Raw genomic sequence first — 24141 nt, 5'->3', positions numbered from 1 at the left:
GGAATCTTCTCTAGTGCGCAGAGAAGAGCTGCCCTTACGATGATTGCACAAAAAGGGGGTGACTTCCTCACCCGAAACCACAAATAGTACACAAAGAAATGTATTGGAAATGATTGACAGCCTCTAGTAGTTACAATAAATCATACCTGAGGGACACAAAAGACCTCCTTAAATTCCTACCCACAGTCCCACGGGAGGAAGGGATGTATATGGTTACGGCGGACGTAAAGTCCCTCTAAACTATTATTAATCATGAGGCAGGTAAATTAGCAGTAGTGGATTTTTTACCTAAAAGTGATATCGGTGTAAAAACATAGGATTTCATTATAAAGGGAATACAATTTATTCTCACTAATAACTATTCTAAATTCAATGGAGATTTCTTTCTTTAAAAAAAACGGAACAGTGATGGGCACCAGGTTCGGCCCAAGTTATGCTAACATCTTTATGGGAAAATGGGAGAATTATGTCATCTGGGGACCCAATCAATTTGGCGTGAACCTGGTGTCATGGAAATGCTACATCGATGATGTAGTGTTTATATGGAGAGGGGAAAGGGAATCTTTAGAGAATTTCTGTATAACAACACCCTGAACATTGAATTTAGTTTCCATATCAGTACAGAAAGTGTGGACTTTCTGGATAGTACTATATACATAAAGGAAGGAGTGCTCTGTACTAAAACATATACCAAACCAACAGATTCCCAAACCAACAGATTCCCAAACGTATATAGATAGGAACAGTTGTCACCATAAGAATTTGCTTGACTCTATACCCAATAGTAAATTTAATAGAATAAGACATAATTGTTCAGAGGAACAAATTTACAGACAACAAGTCAACCAAAGAAAGGTTCCACAGGTGTGGTTATGAGAAGTCTTCTCTAGAAGCTGTAAAGAAAGAAGTTACAGATCTAGATAGGAAGGAATTACTAAAAGATGGACCAATAAAGGGAATCTAATAAATTCAAATTTGCTTTTATAACAGGCTATAATTCCCAATGTAAGGCGGTAGAACGATCCTTTAGAAAACATTGGGTCGTGTTGAAGAAAGATCCCATATTAAAAGAAGTTCTGCCAAAACAACCTGTATTTATTTTTAAAAAGGCCCCCAACTTGAGGAACATATTGGTTAGAAGTCATCTCCCGATGATACTGTTGAAGGAAAAAAAAATTACATAAAAAGAACATACAAACTACACACATTATGAGTCGCTATACTTGCAAATACACGCAGCGAGCACAGCAATATATGGTAACACACGCATTTACACGGACATGCCACAGAGATGGATTCGACACTTATTTCATGCAGTACATAATTATAATAATATCAAGCGCCAGACATCATGATGATTTAAAATTATATAATGAAGTAATGTCATGTATGTATATTATTTGAACGAAGCCAGATACACCTGTCATATTGGTATTTAAGCAACCACATTAATGTGTAGATTCATATACTTGTTATTAAGTTGTAGGACATTGCAACAAATAGTTATGATTAAATGTATAAAAGCTAAAATCACTTTTATTAGAACAATAGATATTCCAAACAGGTAGTGGACAGGAAGCTCAGGCCAGCCCCTCAGACATCCCCAAGGCTTAACCTCTTCAGCACATGAACAAACCAGTGACTCATCATGAATGAGAAAGTCCCCTCCCCAAAAAACTAGATAACACATTGCTGATCACACAGGAGTCAGTTGCTGTTTTATCTCAGAGGATGATGGAGTTGCTTCTACACCAGTTCCTGCATGATTTTACAGAGAGAGAGAGAGAGAGAGAGAGAGAGTGAGTGATATGGAGAGACGAATTTATATAACTTAAGGATAATGGTATTGTATGCTGGCCTGTAACTGTAACTGTATGTTTTAACTGCTTACTGTGTGAGTTGTAACCATATAACTATAGGTATACTGTACATTGTAATATATTGAATCCATATCCTTTTAATAACAAATATATACATCAATGAGCTTTGGAACTCAGATAATATGTGGGTGTACTGTTTTCTCTTATGGGATGCAGTCTTTTGCGATGTACAGCGCACATTCATGGCAAATGGTAATAAGATGTGCAGGCGTCTACAATATATATTAGAGCGGGCATTTTAAATATTTGTAAGGAAACAATTTGGCATTCACAATACAAAAGGAAGGGGGAATCAATACAAAAGGCTTCCATAGATGTGGTTGTTGTGTTGGCTGTAAAGAGATTAAAACAGATAAAGGAAAGAAACTGGAAAGCATAGAAATAAATGGCCACACGCACGAGATACGAGATTTTATAACTTGTTATGTTAAAAATGTGGTGTACCTAATAGAGTGCCCCTGTCATTTATTTTATATTGGGCGTACCTCACGACTCCTAAAGATTCAGGTGGGGGAACACATTAGGAATGTGAGGAAGGGCTTGGAGACTCACGCATTGTCCAATCATTTTAAAAAGTACCACGATTGTGACCCAAAGCAAATACATTTTGTTGGTATTAAACATGTCGAATGTAGCCATCGCCAGAGAAATCTGTCTAAACTTCTGGCGAAAACGGTGATGGAGTTAATATACAAATACAACACCCTAACACCAGGCGTCATTAGTGCAGATTTCAAATTAAAGTGGTTCTTATGATTTTTTTAATCATAATTTTAATTTAGCTTTTTTTTTTTTTTTAAAGTTTATACTGCATTGAATGGTTTCTATGTATATGATATTTATGAATTTTATATATCTATTTTTTTAAAAGGGTGCTTTGATCACTTTAGAGTGATGTTATTTTATATCGAAAATGGACATTGATTTGCATTGAGAGTGAAATCTGACTTCATCTAAATTATAGACCTAACCGTTGGAAGAAAAAGACTGACTTTAATTCTGAAGACTAAGGGGTATATTCAATTAGGGTCGAAAGCTGCCGTCTGTCGAAAAGACGGCAGTTTTTGACTTTTTAAGGTCGAATCATGATTCGACCTATTCAATCCCAGCTAATTTTATTTGACAAGTCAGGGAATTCCCGCCGATTCACGTACTTTTGAGGGAAACAGGGCCAAATTCGACAGGATTTGGCCCCGTTTCCGACCATCTCAGTCCGACATAAAAAAATGTCGGACTGAGATGAGGGACCTTAGTGGAGGAGAGGGGGAGAGTCGCGGGGAGACGAGGGGAGCCGTGGGCAGCCAGACGGGGAGAGCCGCAGGCAGCCAGACGGGGGGAGAGCAGTGCTGGAGGATGTCACAGCCGCCGCTCACAGCAGCGTCCACCTGGCTCCAGCAAGTGAGACCTCATTTGCTGGAGCCGGGTGGACGCTGCTGTGATGCGGGGACGGGGAGCGGAGGGACGCGGAGACATGAGACGGGGGAACAGGGCTGCGGGCTGCAGAGCACTACCTCTGATGGGCGCCCCCAGGCTAGGCTCCCGGCAGCGCACCACGGCCGCCGCTGCCAGGTCCTCCGCTGCCGCTGCCAGGTCGTCCGCCGCCACTGACAGGCCCCCCGCTGCCAGGTCCTCTGCCGCCGCTGCCAGGTCCCCCGACGCCACTGACAGGTTCCCGCCCGCCGCTGACAGGTCCCCCGCCGCCGCTGCCAGGCCCCCCGCTGCCGCTGCCAGGTCCTCCGCTGTCAGGTCCTCCGCCGCCACTGACAGGCCCCCCGCTGCCGCTGACAGTTCCTCTGCCACCGCTGACAGGTCCTCTGCCGCTGCTGTGTCCCCCGCCGCTGCTGACAGGTCCCCCGCTGCCGCTGACAGGTCCTCCACTGCCACTGACAGGTCCTCCGCCGCCACTGACAGGCCCCCCGTGGCCGCTGACAGGTCCTCCGCCACTGCTGACAGGTCCCCTGTCGCTGCTGACAGGTCCCCTGCCGCCGCTGACAGGTCCCCTGCTGCCACTGACAGGTCCTCCTCCGCCGCTGCTGACAGGTCCCCTGCTGCCGCTGACAGGTCCTCCGCCGCTTTTTTTAAAGTCGAATTGATAATGCATTGAATAGCTCAGGTCGGATCCATTCCGACAAATGAATGTCGAAATGGATCAGACTTCAATTGAATATACCCCTAAGTGTTTCTTATTTGAGAACAGTGAGACATTTCTGAGATCTCCCTTTTATGAAAAAAACACGGACTGATGATCGCCTAAGCAACAGGTTTCCGGAAGTGACATCCCGTTATGTGAGGATTGGAATTATCAAGCTATGGGAAGAAATACTTTTTATGTAAATGGGCCTTTTAGAAACTTTCTTATATGTCCTTGTATGTTTGTTGGTAACTTTTTATGAGGGCTCTAGTAGCAAGTCACGGCTTCGTAGCAGCGGTGTGGTTGCTTAGCAACCACAACCCGGAAGTGACGTTACGCTCTGGGCTTAGTGACGGGCACTAGTGTATTAAGGTCTCCGGATCACACCAAGCGACTGTGGTGTCCGGGGCCCTGATAATGGAATAAGAATGATTGGAATCATATCTTAGACTAAACAGATTTTGTATGGATATTATGGTTGTGCACGAAGTCAGACACTTTTATACTGTTTCTATGCCAACTATGATAAACATATGGGGACAGCCATATTTGTACAGGTGTCATCTGTCTGTAATTTAGGATCTGATTGGAGGAGTATCAAATAAAAGGATCACAGGTAGTGAGGTACAGCACACTTACCGTGAAAAAGAACCCAGAAGGGTTTGAAACACGTTGGTGGAGCACAGGTGATATCTGCAGTGGCATTTAGAGGGACCGAATACCGTGACCCAGAGTCTTGCTTCCTGGGAGCCTATATGGAGTATTTTATTTACATCTGTTTGAGAACTAATCTTGGTTCTCAAACCATCCGGTAATTATTCCCTCTTCACCATTTAAAGATCTCACCTTATGCTGAGTGTGCTGTTTTTTCCGAATGGGTTCTAATCTGAGGACTATCCCATTTTTTTTAATCCATGTATATTGTTTTTATGGTATCTGTTATCTTTGTTATCTGTGTTTGTTAATTAAAAAATACACGAGATTTTGACACCTTTATATTTTTTATGACTATCTGGACTGATATAATGAGGACAGGGAAGACAGTGAGGAGAAAAGGCATCTAAAAGATGGAACTACACGTTGGATAATACACTAACTACAGGAACGTAAATAAGATTTACGATATCATCTACTATTGAAAGATATTGTCCTAGTCCTTTTTGTATAAAGAATTTATTCATAGAGCGCCGTCTTGTGAAAATTGCATAATTTTTTTTTGTGTGTACTATTTGTTCTTTCCTCGTGTGCCTTTCCTTCTCTTACTTACACTCTTATACTTCATATTCCCTTTGATGGCACCTAAACCCTGGTTTTCTTTACCTGTCCTATATTGTCTTGAACTGTAAGTGCTGTTTTCTTGTTTGCTCATTTGATTATGTACTGTGTAATGGGCGCTGCGTATCCCTTGTGGCGCCATATAAATAAAGGATAATAATAATAAAGACGTGCCTTATTTGTTTCCTAATACATAACAAGTGTCTTCTTATTGGAGAATACAGTTTTGTCTTCTTATTGGAGAATACAGTTTAAGATGTACTGTGCATATTTGTAACAATCATTTATTATTCTATAGCACTCTTCACCTACAGGACTTGAGGTGTATATGTTACAATGTTGACATATCGTTCCTGGTAGCCCAACGGTGACTTACCTGTGTCACGCTCCAGGGACCAGTGCTCCGGGGGCGTCGGAACTTACCCGTCCAGTCCTTATGGCGGGGTCCTTCTGAGAGCGGGGCGGGCTGCTGTCGGCGGGTGCCGGCAGGCTGTTAGGAACTCGCAGGAACTGTGGGAGTACTGTGGCATCAGTACATGGGCGCCGCCATCTTGGATTTTGGTCATGTGACTGAGGAGGCCAATTTGCTGCTCTGGAGGCTGTGGATGGTCTCAGGTCACTCAGTATCAATCAGCAGGTATTAAACTGGTCAGTTTTGGCTGTGCAGGTGTCGGTGCAACGTCTCTGCTCACACTGAAGCAGTGTGGCAAATCTGTGCTCTTCAGCATTGCTTTTGCAGCAATTTGCCACAAAAGGGGAATAGGAAGGGGGAGGTTAGTTGCACCGGAAAAGTTAATGAAAAGAATACCCCTAATTTAAATATACCTTCAATTGTTCATATTTCCAAGGGGGTGCTACCACAGATCATATCATAATATAGGATGAAGTAAAAAAAGGGAAAGAAAAGGATCTGTCTTCGGTGCACACAGATTTAAAATAAAACTTTTCATTATTTTGTTAAAAACGGATAAATGTTATGTTATAGCATATTTTACTGATTAGCTAGTATGCAAAATATTAAAAACACAAATAACAAACATGTGAAAGTGTGACAACACTGTAAATTATAGAAGAGAAAAAAGATCAAATAAACATAAATTTGCTAAAACAGGGTAAGCGTCTGTTCGGTGTCTGTCCTATTAAATCACTGTCTTAACAACATGTGTCACTACTAGTCTGTCATTATTTTCTATATGTGTTCTGTATTGACACAATTGTATTCAGACTGTTACTTTAGTGCTTGAAAGAATGTCTTCGGCCCACTGTCCAGACTCTCTAGAGCAGGCTTTTTCAACCAGTGTGCCGTGGCACACTAGTGTGCCGCGAGCAGTTGCAAGGTGTGCCGTGGAGCCAGAGCAGCTTCCTGCGCCTTCAGAGTGAACTGTTGGCCCAGGCTCTTTTTAGAGGATCAGTCGTGCTCCGTGCTCCGGCTATGCCTTGAAGGCGCGGCGGTGTGATATCATAGGTCACAGCGGCCGTGTCTCACCACCCAGCCAGCTCACCCGCCTGCATACACATCTTCCAGTTCCTGCCTGCATACACAGCTTTCCTTGCCCATCCACATCCACACCTGCCCGACCGCCCGCTGCTCAGTATTCGCAGCACTCCACTATGAATAACCCCCACCACTGAGGGACAGGGAGGAGGACAGCTGACCGGTAGGGGCTAATATTTGTTATTTTATTTCTCCTGTGGGGGACAATAGGATTTATGTGGGGAGAATAAGGATTTATGGATTTATGGGGGGAACAATGTGAATAATTCATGTGGGGAGCAATAGGATTTATGTAGGGAGCAATATGATTGTTTTTCCTGTGTAGGCCAATGTATGTGTGGATATTTTTTACTATGAGTGCCAATGTGTGTTTTTTGTTTTTTTTTCTGTGGGGAACTGATGGTGTGCCTTGGCAATTTTAAAATATTTTTTGGTGTGCCGAGAGTAAAAAAAGGTTGAAAATCACTGCTCTAGAGTTTGAATATAAATTATATGTTGCAGTCTTATACAATGTAACAAAAATACTCTGTGTCTCTCAATATACTGTAATCCACTCAGATTTCCTAGATGCCTCTCACATTTAATATCTAGTATGTTGTTTGTATGATTCACCTCTCATTTGTAATGTCAGATCTATATATGGATATGTATTTACAATTTACCTAACATTTATAGTGTCAAATCCATATATGAATTTTCGCTGACAAAGTTCATAATATGAAAGTATGGTGCCCCTTTATACATAGTATCAAATATTCGACCTCTTGTTTATAGTGTCAAGATACAGTGTCAGTCCACCTCTCACTTATAGTGCCAGGTGTCTGACTTATGTCACAGGATCCCAGAATAATTCCCAATTATTGTACATATGGTATCCGTATGGTACACTTCTTATATATGGTATCAAGTATATTGATATGTTCTCATCTCCATATGATCAGTAGCTTAGTTTTTAAGTGCAGATATCCGGTATTAAGTGTACTATGATATCACCTCTCACTTATAGTGTCAGGTGTCTCATATGGGGGGTGATCCTGTGATATTTCTCTTCCAATGTCTCCATAGACTCCAGCGGATGTATTATCTCAAATGCCGCATGAAATTTGTGTACATCCTCTCCAACATCTGTCCGATGTATCCGGGTACATTCTGCTTAAGCGAGATGGTACATAATACCATCTATATAGAGCTAGATGCTGCGTTACCCCAGGCTTCAGACCATTCCTCATCCTCTAAAGCCAAGCCTAGGTCTAGTTCCCATGCTCTCTCGTGAGGAGCCCTTTGAGAGGGTGATCCCCATTAAGAGTAGCATATAAGAGGGAGATTAAACCTTTGGTTGAGTGACGTCTGAAACAGACTGCCTCGAACGTAGTCAGAGGTCTGCTAGAGAGAACGTGGCTCATTGCAGAATGAAAGTGTCTAAGTTGTAAAAATTGATAAAAATATTTGGATGGGATAGCAATATCTTCTTGAATCTGGGAAAACTGAGGAAAACTAGTGTCTCTGGTGATATCATTCAGATATAAGATACCTTTATCCTGCCAGGGGGCAAATAATAACTTATGTGTGCCAGGGGAAAATGCTGGGTTGTGTAATATTGGAATGATGGGGGAGGTGTAGGGGCCAGGCTGTATTTCCTATTGGCAAAGTCCCAGACCGTCAGTGAGCGGGACACTATGGGGTGAAAGGCCACATTTCTAGGGCGGCAGGATTTCGGGAGCCAGAGAAGAGAAGAAAGAGTAGAGAGACCCAGTTTGGCAGCTTCCATAGATACCCAGACCCTCCGAGACTCGGGGTTACACCATTGTACACACTGTGAAAGCTGCATGGCTAAATAATATCTTCTAAAGTCTGGGATGCTCAGACCACCACTACAGGTGGAGCGTTGTAATTATTTTAGTCGGACTGGGGGACGCCTGTTTGCACATATACTTTGTGACGTGTGAAACTGTAAGAATTTGAAGGCAGATGGAGGGATAAATATTGGAAGAGTTTAGAATAGGTACAGTACCCGAGGGAGCACGTTCATTTTCACTGAAGTTACCCTGCCCATCCAGGAGATAAAGAGGCTAAACCAAGAAGACAAGTCCGATTTAATTCGGTCTAAAAGTCTAGGGAAATTAGCTTGATATAGCTGGTGGTGACTATGTGTTAGTAAAATACCTAGATATTTAATCTTTTGTTTGTGCCATTGAAATGGAAAGGAACTTTCCAAAGACAGCTTAATCGGGCCAGGAATGTAAAAATTCAGCACTTCAGTTTTACTCGCATTGATTTTATATCCTGAATGCTTAGAGTAGAGGTCAATTTCAGAGAGGAGCAGCTGCAACGACAGAGTCGGGGATCCAAGGGATAATAGGACATCGTTATTAAAAAGTGAGGTAAGGTGTGGGGCTAATTCTGTGAGGAATGTTTTGTAATATTGTGCGGTGAAGTCATCTGGGCCAGGTGCGGCTGACGATCGCATAGATTTGACAGTGGCAACCGTCTCTTCCAACGAGATAGACTCATTAAGAAGAGAGATCTGTCGCTCCGTCATACATGGCAAGGGGGTGTCCAACAAGTACGAACATATGCCCTCCGGGCCATCAGAAGAGAGAGGAGGATCAGGAAGATTATATAAGGAATTATAAAACCCCTGAAATTCCTCTACCATCAATTTAGGGTCATAAGTGAACGTATTCAATGGATTGGAATACAATCTTTCTATCATTCCCATTGCCCGCTTGCTTCTCAATTTATTGGCCAAAAGACTATCTATTTTGTCCGCTTTATCATAGAATTTTTGACGGACCTTCAGTAGAATGGCTGCCGCACGTCGCGATAAAAGAGTGTTTAACTGGCCTCTAAGGTTGTTGATCTGCAAAAGTAAGGAGTCACGTTGGGAATTTTTGTGTTGTGCTAAGAGCGCAGAGATTTGAGATTCCAGTGAGGAAGCTTCCAGTGCTGCTTTCTTACGTGTGGCCGAGGCCTTAGACATAAGATGACCACGGATAGTGTCTTTGTGCGCTTCCCAAACAATAATAGGAGAGACTTCTGGGGAAACAGGGTGTCATCCATATGCCATTTACGTGTCTTATTAAGGGTTCTGTAGAGTTCTATCAGAATATAAACCCCCGCATGGTCCGTCCATGAACAAGGAGTGATGCCTGCATCAGAAATCAATGTCGTGAGTGACTGAGACACTTGGATCATATCGATCCGAGAGTAATGTTGGTGAGGGGCAGAGAAGTGGGTATAATCCCTAGCGGTAGAGTGTTTAAGACGTCAGGTGTCTCTCAGATTAAGCTGGGTGAGAGAGGATATTAACGTGAGAGATGCCTCAGTCGGGGATGCTTCCTTCTTATTTTTTGGAGAATTAGATTTATCTAGGAGGGGATCGATCACAGTATTAAAGTCCCCACCTACAATGATGTGGCCCTGTGCTACTCTATTAAGACGCAGAAATAGTGTGCGGAAGAACCGTGATTGGTCTTGGTTCGGGGCGTATACAGACACAAATGTCAAAATTTCTGTGCGAAGCGTACCAATCACTACAATGTATCGGCCTTCAGGGTCAGCTATGGTTGTGGTATGTACAAACGGGATGTTACGATGGATCAATATAGCCACCCCCCTTTTCTTACAAACAGCAGAAGCAAAAAATGTTTGGGTAAACTGCTTACCTTGGAGTCGAGAGTGTGTACCAGTGAGGTGGGTCTCCTGAAGGAAAACTATGTCAGCCTTTTCTCTCCTACAGGGAGATAACATTACTGTACGTTTCTTGGCAGAATTAAGCCCGTTAACATTTACAGAGAACAACTTAAGTGCCATGTGATACCAAAGAATGGAAAAGGATCAACGGAGACCCATCCCAGGAAGGAGGAGAAAAAAATTAAGAAAAGAAACTGCAAGAAACAAGAAGCAGATATGTAGAAGAAGAGAAAGTGATAGGAAACCCATACGAGAGAACATCCTGAAACATAGGGTCCCAATCAAGGACCGCTATACCAATAATAGACATCATATACTAAATCACAAATAAAGGGAGCACGGGGGTAGTGGGAGCAGAGAACCAATGTAGGAGGAGCAGATCCTCCTGGACCGCAATAATTAAGGCGGCAATAGTCGAAGAATCAATTGTATAGCTCAAAACATACAAAATAAACCAAACAAAACGTACTGTGTCATGACAAGAGAATAATAAAAAATAAAAAAAGGGTGGGGTGGGGAGGACGAAGAGGTAAAAGGGAGGGAGACAAGGGCAAGGGGGGGAAGGAGTGACAGGGGGTGAAAAAGGAGACAAAGGGAAATCAGGGTAAGCAAGGCGAGCCCAACATAATAACATAAAACTAGGCACAGCATATAACAAACATTAAGGCTTGGAAATCGATATCAAAACCAACAACATTCATATAAAGGAGGTAAGATGGAGGCCATAGCCCCCATCTGGTAACAAAGAATATATGATAAGGAGACACATCCCTAGAACAGTGGGAACTATCGTATTGTAGCTAAGAGTGTCTGCCAGGATCAGGGAGGGTCATTGGTGTCATTGCGATGACGGGTCACCCTTGTCCATTCAGGCAATGGAATCTGAGGGCGTCGTGATCCAGAGGAAGAAGCAGTCTCATCATCAGGCAACAGTACTGGGAGGAGATCTAGTTTAGTCAAAAAGTCCTGACCCTGAGCTAAAGTTTTAATGGAGTGGGTGGAGTTGTTCGCTGTAACCTGTAGCATAAAAGGAAATCCCCATCTGTAACGTATTTGATGCTGGCGTAGTATCCTAGTAACGGGCTGCAGATCCCGGCGCTTCTGAATAGTAGATGGGGCCAGATCCTGGAAACCTGCAGTTGCATATCCCGGTAGTCGATTACTGGGGAATCTCGAACCGACATCAGGATCCGTTCTTTTGAGCGATAATAGTGCAGACGGACTATGATATCTCTGGGTGGTTGTGACGGAGCAGGTTTTGCTCGGAGCGCCCTATGAGCTCTATCACAAAGACAGTCCCCATCAGAGAGATCAGGCAGTACATGTTGAAAAAAGTCTTTCAAAAAGGACGGTAGGGCGGAGCTTAGAATTGATTCCGTTACATTGCGAATACGCAAATTATTGCGACGGGAGTGATTCTCCTGATCTTCTTGTCGTTCTTTGAGATCCTCCATCTCATCATAGAGTCTAGAGAGTTCCGAATTCAGACGTTGCTGGGAGCGGCAAAGATCGTCTGTCTTAGATTCAAGAGCGTCTGTACGATTACCTAGAGCTGTGAGATCAGATTTGAAGTCGGCTATCGCTGTGGAAAGTTCTTGCTTAAAGGCAGACTGGACCCCCTCAAGTAAACTCGTCATGACTGCTTGGATCTGTGGGTCTATACCCGTCTCCGAAGAACAGGGGGAGGAAGGAGAGTCTGTGAGCAATGCAGGAGTGGGAGGGCCCTTAGATTTCGGCCAAATTTTTTTTGTGGGGGCCTGTGTATTTTTCTTATTTCTTTGCACCATTGTGGGGGATCAATAGAATAGGCGGGGCGTCACAAACGTAAAAGGAGACACAGACGTTGCTTGATAAAAGTAGAAAATGGGGAGGTATAAAGAAAACTATCGCGGTCCAGGTAGGATAAATTGCGGCGCTAGGCCAACATCCTGGGCAATATGTAGAGGACGGCTAGTGTCCTAAGGCTGAGCCAAAATCGCAGAGGGGGCACTATGGGCACTCTATCGATAACAACTGCTGCAGAGAGTGTATGCCCGTAAAATATAAATACACGGTGGTGTGACTGGAGGGAGAAGCAAAAGCCGGTGGAGTCACAGCTGTCCCAACAGTGCGGCAGACAGCCAATGCGGGGCACCAAAAGCAGGTGGCTGCAGTACGGCCCAGGAGCACAACTCCCTGCAGGCTCCAATATAGCTGGCATCCAATGAGTGGCTCCAAGAACTGGTAGCTACAGCGCGGCTCCGGAGTTGGTGTTTCTGCAGGCCGGGGAGAATGGAGATCAGGCAGCTGCAGGATGATACCTTTCCAGGATCAAGATCTGCCGCCCCCACACTAGTGCCAATATAAGGAGTACACCTATGGGATGGGGCCCGGCCACAGTCCAGCCAGTGACCAGGAGTCCCCCAAGGCCAGGTAACAGTGCAGCAGTGGAGGGGGAGTGATGGCTACCAGAGCGCAGGTCCCAGGGAGAAAGGAACCTCCTGGGGATACTAGCACAAGTAAGGGCTTGGTCGGAGCTGTGGGAGGGTCAGCGGGAGGTGCGGAGGCTAGCTGGGATCAGGGTGAATGCAGCAGGAGACTGAGGAGGTGTCCAGACACCCGCCGATTAATGCCCGCATGCCCCGGAAGTCCGCAGCGGGGATGCGCCAAACTCAAGGTCCCGGTCTCCGGAGGATGCGTAGGCCACGGTCCGCCGGAGCACACAGCTCTCAGAGCGGCGCAGAGGCAGTGGCCAGCAGGACACCAGGAGGGGCCCAGAGAGGTACAAAGGGAGCAGGGAGGGTTAAGGAAGGCGGGGTGGGCGTCTTCAGGCCGCTGGAAGCCTCCGTTGCGGCCGAACAGCGGTCTCGGAGCTCACCTCCGGGCAGGCCCCAAACTTCAGGCCCCGTGCAGACCGCAATCGTTGTGGGATGAGAGATGGTGCCCAGCTTAGTGTGGTCTCTCTCACAGCCGTGGGCAGATCCAGAGACGGTGAGGGGAGCCAGATGGCACAGCAGAGAGTGGTCCAAAGGTGGTCCGCTCCCCCAGATCAGCAGACAAATCAAGGTCCCGGCTCCCAGTGGATAGGTAGGCCGCAACCTGCACAGACGCAGGGCGCATCTGCCGGCTCCGTGCACCTCCTAATCCAATGCAGGGGGGCTCCAGGAGGCAGAAATGTGTCCACAGAATCTCCAGGGGGCTGTAGAAATGTTTAATATATGTGCTCAAAGCAGGAGCTCCAAGTCAGCACATATGCTCAAGTCTGCTGTCAAGCCACGCCCCTTCTCAGCTCTTTTAATAGCAGTATAGCTCCAACACGCAAATGGCTCTTGCAGTGCATGAAGTATATAAAACAAATACACCACTCTTGTGCATAGGATAAAGATGAAGTGCCTTCCACAATATATGAAAAGAAATAGTAAAAAGAAGATTTGGGGTATATATCCCTGGGATGGTATCAGGATCCCGGCGCTTGGGATCAATACCGACAGCGGCATCCTGACGCTCAGGATCCCGACACCTAGTAGGTAAGTATTCTATCCCTAATCCCCAAACCCTCCTTTTCCACAGCCTGAACCTACCCCCGTCCTTCCCCCAGCCTAACCCCAACCCTCCCCGGTGGTGCCTAACCATAACCACTCCTTCCCGCGCAGTCTAACCATAACCCTCCCTCCCCTGCAGCCTAATCTTAATCCTCCCCGGGGGTGCCTAACCGTAAATTCCCTTTTCCGCAGCCTAACCCTAACCCTCCCCCCTGCAGCCTAACCATCCCCCCCCCCAGCCTAACCCCCCCCCCCCCCCCTTCCGTGGCTTAACTCTCTGCAGCCCCGGCAAACCCTCGTTTGGGATCCCGGCACTGGGATTCTGCTCCATGTCGGGATGACAGCGCTGGTATTTTGTCAGTATCAGGATTCCGGAGTCTGTATTTTGACTGCTGGGATCCCAAACGCAGGTATCCTAACTGGATCCCATATATTCCTTTAGGTACAGTATTGCGTTTATTCAAAGAGCTGGAGCAATATGACATTAGTTTAGAAATCCTTTCCTTCACTGCTTATCCTTTGTCAAGTTTCTAATGGAAGTATTGTTGTGTCGTGGATCTAGACGCTACCAGTTGTGTCTATTTTCTCTTTGTGGCAAGGACCAGGAAGTGACAGCAGAAGAGGGCGGAAATTATCTATTGCCCTTACAGCATGTTGTTTTATCCATTCTCTGTTTTTTTTAGGGCATTTAGTTTTGTATATGCACCATTGTACCCTCACGGGCACGCTTCGCTCGCCGCGCTTAGGACTCTTTGTCTCGCTCCGCTACGCTCGCCACAGGTTACTATTGTATACAAGATTCACACATTTATTTATAAAACATAGCAAAAGTTATACCAATAGAAAATATAAAACACAGATCTTACAAGCACATATAGAGAATAATAAGGTAGATCTCAAGCCTCAAGGGCTGCGTAACCTTCACAGATACAGTGTTTCCAGCACATTCTTGTTTCTGCATAGCTTGTTTTCAATAGGGGTGGCCTGCATGTTTTCCAGGTATGGTTACATTATGCTGAAAGAACAAGGGCTGAAGATACCATTGTAAGTAAATTACATGTTGTGAATTCTCCTGATCTAGGGCCACTAGCCTTACTAGATCTGGATGAAGCTTTTTTGTGGGAGGACTCCACAGTTTGCCTACCACTCCAGATTTTGCCACTACAAGCCTAGGCTTGTTTTCCTTCTGGTGGTACGGATCCCTGCACTGATGTCCACAAAATTTGCTGCATTTAGCACTCACAGCAAAGACCTCTAATAACCTTTGACACCGCAATGGGAGGAAGAGCACAGAAAATGTGAAACATGATTAGTAGATGTAAAGAAAAGATATTTGGTATGACATTTTGCAATAGTAGATCTTATGGCAAAAAGACCATATCCTTCTTTCCTTGGCAGAAATAAGTATTTAACATGACTGTAGCCTGACTGTTAGACTATTATATTTGATTAAGCAATCGTAGACATTACGTGGATAGCTAGAGAATACAATATGCATACTACATTAGAGAGCCTCAGGCCATGCGTTCTTAATAATTCTTGGAAACATTCAAGAGGTCATGTAAGTTCATGGGAGGCTTTTTTCTAATCCAGTCCAATAGGTACCAAAAACTCATCTATTCCAGTTCCATGCCCATGGAATTAATTGATGTTCTTTTCCAACCTTCTGGAGCTGGCAGATAACCAATGTAAGAGTTTTCTCTGGGGAACTGAGTTTCCATGTTCTGTGAAAGCAGGCACAAACCTGACACCTAAAAGGCAATACTCATGGAACTCTATGAAAACAGCCTTCTCAATACTAAACATAAACAAACATATGAGTAAGGATGTGTTATCTGTTTCTTAACTTTGTAAATACTTAAAGCTCAATTACCTGCTAGCCCGCTCACGGTGTGAGCATATGCGGCTATATGCCGCGCTTACTGTACTGTCAGTCAGCAAACAAAAAAACATGAGACTAGAGCAACATTTTGTCGTAAGGAGGGCAAGTTTCTGCAGTTGACACCGTTTCTACGATATTGCAAAGGCAACTCGCTCCCTTGCAGGTAATTCAATTAAGCCCTTTGAGATAATTTAAAAGAAAGCTACTAGGAAAATGTATGCAGAATTCAGGATCCAGTTAGATAAATCCTGGTGCCAGTTCAATAGTTTAGATTTTTTATTCAATCTGCTTTTATTCAATAAAGAGAAACACAGTACATCATGAACAGTTCAGTCATTATCTTAGATGAAAAGTTATGTTACACTTTCACCATTATTGTCCGTGTTTAAATCGTGACATCTTTTCTTCAGAAAACTTTAATGTATTGTCATCCAGAAGTCCCCCTGCCATCTATGTCGACCATCAGGAGGAATATGAGGTGAAGCAGATTCTAAATTCCAGGATCACTCGATGAGCTGTTCAGTGCCTGATGGACTGAAAGGGTTTGCCCCTAAAGAAAGGTGTTCAGTAAGGTTTTTAGATGTTCATGCTCCCCTGCCTCTTCGCAAGTTCCACAAGAAGTTTCTGCTTAAGTTTTCTGCAGGGTGTTTGGTGGCCACTCCTAGACAATGAAGGGTTTAACATCACAGCGCACTGTTGGCCAGTTCCTTCTTATTGGGTCCAGTGGCACAAGTCTCCCAGGGGCCGCGGTGGCCCGTTTATGGTCAGGTGCCAGCCTGAACCCACCGTAGTAATGTCCTCACGGACGACAGACCACTTCCTGGCTGCTGGCACCTCTCCCCTACTTCTTCTGGCTGCTGCTGTGCGGCTTAGGTATCAGGTGGACGCAGCTCATATAGGGGCAAGCACGCTGCTCTGCTTGAAATTACCTCCCTATAAAAGGAAGTCTCAGAAAACTGTTCAAATGCCAAAGTAGTAGGCTACATACATATGCTTCAGAGTTTGTTCCCAGTAAACTCCTAGAACAAGTTATCTGTGTTCTGATCTGGTCCGTCTCATGATTCTACTTGCTTTATTCCCTAGTACTGCTTCTAGTGATTTCCTGGTTCTGACTTTAGCTATTCCTTTGACCTGATTCTGGTCCAAATGGCGTAGCTACCATAAGTGCACTGAGTGCAGCTGCTATGGGGCCCAAAGCTGAGAGGAGTCCACCTTCTGTCACAGTTACATGTGTTATAAACATTTTTCACGATTGGGTAGTACATTAGGACACTTACAAACTTTTGACTTGGGGTCTACAATACATCTATTTACAACCCTGCACCTGCACATTATAATGTGGTGTAAGAAGAACTGGAGGGCATTATAATGTTACATAATATGAACCGGGGCACTGTAATATGATGTAATATGAAGTGGAGCACTGCAATCTGCCCTAATATGAACTTGGGACACTGTATGGTATAATGTGAATTGGGGGTAAAGTGTTGCATAATGTGTACTGGCAGCCAACTCCAGATAACTCCAAGAAAGCGTACATGGGGGCTAGAGTTATGCCGTCAATAGTTATTAAAGTTGTGTGAGGTAAGCTTATGTGGGAGGGTGGGAAGTTGACCAGATCAGTCTTAGACATGTTAAGTTTAAGATAGTGCTGGGACATCCAAGAAGAGATAGCAAAGAGACAGTTGGAGATACAAGTGAGGAGAGAGGGGAAGAGATCAGGGGGAGGAAAGGTAGATTTGAGTATCATCAGCATAGATGATATTATAAGTCAAAAGAACTAATGAGCTCATCTAAAGAGGAAGTATAGAGAGAGAAAAGGAGAGGTCCGAGAAAAGAACCTTGGGGAACACCTACTGTTAGAAGTGAGGGGGAGGTGAAGTCATAAGAGACAGAGAAGGAGCGGCCAGAGATGTAGGATGACAACTAGGAGAGGGCAGTACTGTGCAGACCAATGGAGTGAAGGATTTGCAGGAGAAGAAGGGGGTCCACAGTGTCAAAAGTAGCAGAGGTCAAGGAGAATACAGTAGTGTCCCTTGGATTTGGCAGCATGGAGGTCATTGCAGACTTTCGTGGGGGCTGTTTCAGTGGAGTGAAGAAAAGCCAAACTGAAATGGGTCACTCAGGGAATGGAAGGAAAGAAAGAACATTAAGGCAGTTGTAGACAATACGCTCAAGGCGTTTAGAGACAACAGGGAGGGGAGTTTGGAGGCAAAAGGGGGCGAGCACAGTTAGTTTCAGAACAATAATTGCATATTGACCCGTCTAAAGTGACGGGTGATATGCAATTATGGGCACCCATAAAATAACTGAATTTCCCCTTGGGATTTTTTCTGGCAGGGTGCTGATCAGTGAGGAAGGCACATTTTAATTTTTACAGAAAATTTTGGATGCAACATTTCACTACAGCATTGTAAAATATTATTTTGAATTGGGGAACCTTTCATTCCCTCCAAATGTCATTAAACCATTCAATATGCCACATTCAATGACACTCAGCCGCCCCAATGCCATCATTCCACCCCATATGCCCCTTCAATGCTCAAAAGACCACCTCATATTCCCCTTCAATGATTCTCAGACCACCCATCCCACACATGGATACCTACAGGCTGGATCAGATAGCATGCACTGTTCATAATAAAATACTGCTCAGTGTGGGTAGCTTCACCCAGTGAAGCTCTAGAGCGGATCCCAGAACTCAACCACATGGAATGCCTCACTGTGTAAGTCTATTTATTAAGCTTTTTTAAGAAAATGATGTAGAAACTGCAGTTTCTGCATAATTTTATTTATCTCTACTATGTACACTCTATTGCTGGAGATTTCACATAAAACTCCAGAAAAAAAGGCTAATAAGCGCTGCAGACCAAAGTTCCCATTATTATCAATAGGGGCTAAGGTCTGACTTATGCTTTTCAGAGTTTGGCATGTTGGTTTACACCAATATTAAGATGCATTTCTCTTGCCACTTCTGTTCCAGCTCTCGAAACTGACTCAGATTCTTAATAGTGTTTCGAAAATGTGAAAGACATCTCTGATGTAACTGGAATGTAACACGCAAGGACAGCAGTGTTTCACAACCACTGTCCCTGAGAGATACATTAAGTACATACTGTAATTATTATCAATACATGGGCCCAGAAATCTTGAATCCTGGTCAAAAAAATCTTAAAATACAAATTGTGCAGCACAAAATGCATGACAGGCCATAGGATTCTTTAGAAGGATTTCTATGTATAAAGAGAAAGTAGAAGGGCAGGAATTTTGTGGTGTTAACTAAAAGCATTGGGCTAATTGCAAACCTCATGTTGCCATAAGGTGGCTATTAAAGAGTTGTTTTATTAGCGGTAATTAAAGGGCGCCCATTGTTGCTATTCAATTGTTCTGGGTGCCCTTTAATTATCCCGCTACCCAGTTAGACGCATAAAGCAGCAAAATCCGACTACATTAATGGGCGCGACGGAGAAAGTCCTGTTTGGTCGCCCAAACAGCTGACTTTTCACACATTTCAGCTCATAGCCTCCAGAGGTACGAGCTGAAATGTGACTGGGTGTCTGATCGGAGCAACGTTTGAATAGCTCTAGTAGATGCCCACTAGTGAAAACAATCTCTCCAACAACTGAATAGCCCCTAAGCCTACCTGCCTTGTGTAAAATGTAAACGGTATTAGTATGGGAGAAAAATACGTAATTGCAAGCATTTTTGCATATATTCAACCAAAGGAATGTGCTTACCCAGAAATCATACACCTCCTCCTCCCCCTGCGCGGCCCGCACCTGTCTGTTTTGTCCCGCATATGTTGTTCCTTCCTTCCCTTCCTGGTTCGGACTCTGAATCACGAAATTACATTTCAACCAATCAGCGTGCTGATAACTAGCGCAAGGGAACTGCCTGGTGTCTGTTGGCGTGTGGGAAGGGAGGCGCCGGAAGCATACGTAAGTGAAGGGGCAGGGCCTACAGCACAGTAATCAGATGGATGCGGAACAGCCACCCCCCGCTGCGGGAGAGGTAACAGTGACTCGCGAGGCTGCGCGTGTTGTATAATGATCTCCAAGCCTTGATCTAGACTGTGGCAGTCCTTATCTGCTGGCAGGACAGCAGGCAGTGGTGTAGCCATAATGGGTGTAGGATGTGTGGTGCACACTTGGTCCAGGGGACCCCAGACGGTACATCCTGCACCCATTTCCTCAATATTTACCTCTCCGGAGTCCCGCATCAGTAGCAGCAGCACTGCACAAATCTCTGTGGAAATGGTACTACTGCCATGTTCCTGGCGTTTTGCTCAGTCTATTAATGTGCTGCTCTGCTGCCAGCCGCAGAGGAGGGTGCCTCGGGATAGACAGCACATAGCCTCCCTTATCTCTTTACCTCAGGGTATTTTACTAATGTAAGACTTAAATTATTAGCCTAATATGTCTTTGTCAGTGTGGTGACGTGTGGGCCACAGCAGCGTACCAGGTGCAGCAGTGTGCCCTGTGCGAGCACCGCCCCGTGTGCGCAAGTACAGCACTGCTTACAGCGTCCAAGAGACCATGCAAGCCAGAGACAAGGGCCGTGTGACATTGATGGTCCTGCCCCCAGAGCCCTGTGCGATGCACCACTCGCATATCCATAGTTATGGCTCTTGTGGGTCAGGATATTTAGTTTCAGCACCCATAAATCTGTTCCCCCAACTGCCCCACTTTGCAATACAGACAGAGAATTTAATCAGCATCTGATCTTGACAGGCATAGTCAACAGAGGAAATAATTTACATTTATTCAGCTGATATAATATTGGATAAACAAGGGTACATTTTATGTAATTTAGATGGAATACAGTACTATGTATATTCCAGCAATGTTTACATTCCCTTTTCTCATACGTCCTAGAGGATGCTGGGGATGCTTCAAGAACCATGGGGTATAGACGGGATCCGCAGGAGACATCGGCACTTTAAGACTTTAAAAGGGGTGTGAACTGGCTCCTCCCTCTATGCCCCTCCTCCAGACCCCAGTTAGATTATGTGCCCAGTGAGACTGGATGCACACTGAGGAGCTCTCCAGAGTTTCTAAAAAAAAAATACTTTTTGTTAGGTTTATTTTCTCTGACGTCCTAGTGGATGCTGGGGACTCCGTCAGGACCATGGGGAATAGCGGCTCCGCAGGAGACAGGGCACAAAAGTAAAAGCTTTAGGATCAGGTGGTGTGCACTGGCTCCTCCCCCTATGACCCTCCTCCAAGCCCCAGTGAGATTTTTGTGCCCGGCCGAGAAGGGTGCAATCTAGGTGGCTCTCCTAAAGAGCTGCTTAGAGTAAAAGTTTTGTTAGGTTTTTTATTTTCAGTGAGTCCTGCTGGCAACAGGCTCACTGCATCGAGGGACTTAGGGGAGAGAAGTGAACTCACCTGCGTGCAGGATGGATTGGCTTCTTAGGCTACTGGACACCATTAGCTCCAGAGGGAGTCGGAACACAGGTCTCACCCTGGGGTTCGTCCCGGAGCCGCGCCGCCGACCCCCTTGCAGATGCCGAAAAGTGAAGAGGTCCAGAAACCGGCGGACTTTTCAGTCTTCATAAGGTAGCGCACAGCACTGCAGCTGTGCGCCATTGTTGTCAACACACTTCATAGCAGCGGTCACTGAGGGTGCAGGGCGCTGGGGGGGGCGCCCTGGGCAGCAATGATAGTACCTTATTCTGGCTAAAAATACATCACATATAGCCCCTGGGGGCTATATGGATGTATTTAACCCCTGCCAGGTCTCAGAAAAACGGGAGAAGAAGCCCGCCGAAAAGGGGGCGGGGCCTATTCTCCTCAGCACACAGCGCCATTTTCCCTCACAGAAATGCTGGTGGGAAGGCTCCCAGGCTCTCCCCTGCACTGCACTACAGAAACAGGGTTAAAACAGAGAGGGGGGGCACTTATTTGGCGATATGACTATATATATTAAAATGCTATAAGGGAAAAACACTTATATAAAGGTTGTCCCTGTATAATTATAGCGTTTTTGGTGTGTGCTGGCAAACTCTCCCTCTGTCTCCCCAAAGGGCTAGTGGGGTCCTGTCCTCTATCAGAGCATTCCCTGTGTGTGTGCTGTGTGTCGGTACGTGTGTGTCGACATGTATGAGGACGATGTTGGTGAGGAGGCGGAGCAATTGCCTGTAATGGTGATGTCACTCTCTAGGGAGTCGACACCGGAATGGATGGCTTATTTAAGGAATTACGTGATAATGTCAACACGCTGCAAGGTCGGTTGACGACATGAGACGGCCGGCAAACCAATTAGTACCTGTCCAGGCGTCTCAAACACCGTCAGGGGCGTTAAAACGTCCTTTTACCTCAGTCGGTCGACACGGACACTGACACTGACTCCAGTGTCGACGGTGAAGAAACAAACGTATTTTCCTTTAGGGCCACACGTTACTTGTTAAGGGCAATGAAGGAGGTGTTACATATTTCTGATACTACAAGTACCACAAAAAAGGGTATTATGTGGAGTGTGAAAAAACTACCTGTAGTTTTTCCTGAATCAGATAAATTAAATGAAGTGTGTGATGATGCGTGGGTTTCCCCCGATAGAAAATTATTGGCGGTATACCCTTTCCCGCCAGAAGTTAGGGCGCGTTGGGAAACACCCCTTAGGGTGGATAAGGCGCTCACACGCTTATCAAAACAAGTGGCGGTACCGTCTCCAGATAGGGCCACCCTCAAGGAGCCAGCTGATAGGAGGCTGGAAAATATCCTAAAAAGTATATACACACATACTGGTGTTATACTGCGACCAGCGATCGCCTCAGCCTGGATGTGCAGCGCTGGGGTGGCTTGGTCGGATTCCCTGACTGAAAATATTGATACCCTTGACAGGGACAGTATTTTATTGACTATAGAGCATTTAAAGGATGCATTTCTATATATGCGAGATGCACAGAGGGATATTTTCACTCTGGCATCAAGAGTAAGTGCGATGTCCATATCTGCCAGAAGTTGTTTATGGACACGACAGTGGTCAGGTGATGCAGATTCCAAACGGCACATGGAAGTATTGCCGTATAAAGGAGAAAAAGACAACGTCTTTTCAGCCTCAGTCCTTTCGTCCCCATAAGGGCAAGCGGGCAAAAGGCCAGTCATATCTGCCATGGGATAGAGGAAAGGGAAGAAGACTGCAGCAGGCAGCCCATTCCCAGAAACAGAAGCCCTCCACCGCTTCTGCCAAGTCCTCAGCATGACGCTGGGGCCGTACAAGCGGACTCGGGTGCGGTGGGGGGGGTCGTCTCAAGAGTTTCAGCACGCAGTGGGCTCACTCGCAAGTGGACCCCTGGATCCTACAAGTAGTATCCCAGGGGTACAGATTGGAAATTCGAGACGTCTCCCCCTCGCAGGTTCCTGAAGTCTGCTTTACCAACGTCTCCCTCCGACAGGGAGGCAGTAGTGGAAACAATTCACAAGCTGTATTCCCAGCAGGTGATAATCAAAGTACCCCTCCTACAACAAGGAAAGGGGTATTATTCCACACTATATTGTGGTACTGAAGCCAGACGGCTCGGTGAGACCTATTCTAAATCTGAAATAGTTGAACACTTACATACAAAGGTTCAAATCAAGATGGAGTCACTCAGAGCAGTGATAGCGAACCAGGAAGAAGGGGACTATATGGTGTCCCGGGACATCAGGGATGCTTACCTCCATGTCCCAATTTGCCCTTCTCACCAAGGGTACCTCAGGTTCGTGGTACAGAACTGTCACTATCAGTTTCAGACGCTGCCGGTTGGATTGTCCACGGCACCCCGGGTCCTTACCAAGGTAATGGCCGAAATGATGATTCTTCTTCAAAGAAAATGGACGATCTCCTGATAGGGGCAAGGTCCAGAGAACAGTTGGAGGTCGGAGTAGCACTATCTCAAGTAGTTCTACGACAGCACGGGTGGATTCTAAATATTCCAAAACCGCAGCTGTTTCCGACGACACGTCTGCTGTTCCTAGGGATGATTCTGGACACAGTCCAGAAAAAGGTGTTTCTCCCGGAGAAGAAAGCCAGGGAGTTATCCGAGCTAGTCAGGAACCTCCTAAAACCAGGAAAAGTGTCAGTGCATCATTGCACAAGGGTCCTGGGAAAAATGGTGGCTTCTTACGAAGCGATTCCATTCGGTAGATTTCACGCAAGAACTTTTCAGTGGGATCTGCTGAAAAAATGGTCCGGATCGCATCTTCAGATGCATCAGCGGATAACCCTGTCTCCAAGGACAAGGGTGTTTCTTCTGCGGTGGCTGCAGAGTGCTCATCTACTAA

General features: G+C 45.4%; 1 protein-coding gene and 1 long non-coding RNA gene across 5 annotated transcripts in view; one reads left to right on the top strand and one right to left on the bottom strand.

Moving 5' to 3' along the window:
- Positions 1–1509: 1509 nt before the first annotated feature.
- On the bottom strand, positions 1510–19797 carry LOC134892706 (uncharacterized). 2 transcript variants are annotated; one of them, XR_010171596.1, is made up of 4 exons: positions 19615–19797; positions 10447–10514; positions 5663–6016; positions 1510–1758 (listed from the first exon to the last, which is right to left on the bottom strand). It is a non-coding gene; the product is annotated as an uncharacterized LOC134892706 (long non-coding RNA). The 2 variants fall into 2 exon arrangements; XR_010171597.1 differs by having other exon boundaries at positions 5663–5885.
- Positions 19798–19802: 5 nt separating this feature from the next.
- The window catches only part of RNF212B (ring finger protein 212B), a 368589-nt gene continuing 364250 nt past the window's right edge, over positions 19803–24141 (top strand). For all 3 annotated transcript variants that reach the window (XR_010171594.1, XM_063913630.1, XM_063913629.1), the window contains exon 1: positions 19803–19888. The gene's annotated coding sequence lies outside the window, so the exon portion shown is untranslated. The remainder of the gene's footprint in view (positions 19889–24141) is intronic.

The sequence above is a fragment of the Pseudophryne corroboree genome, chromosome 1 (genome assembly GCF_028390025.1).
Source record: "Pseudophryne corroboree isolate aPseCor3 chromosome 1, aPseCor3.hap2, whole genome shotgun sequence".
Classification (NCBI taxonomy): domain Eukaryota; kingdom Metazoa; phylum Chordata; class Amphibia; order Anura; family Myobatrachidae; genus Pseudophryne; species Pseudophryne corroboree.
This window is presented reverse-complemented; position numbering and strand designations above follow the sequence as displayed.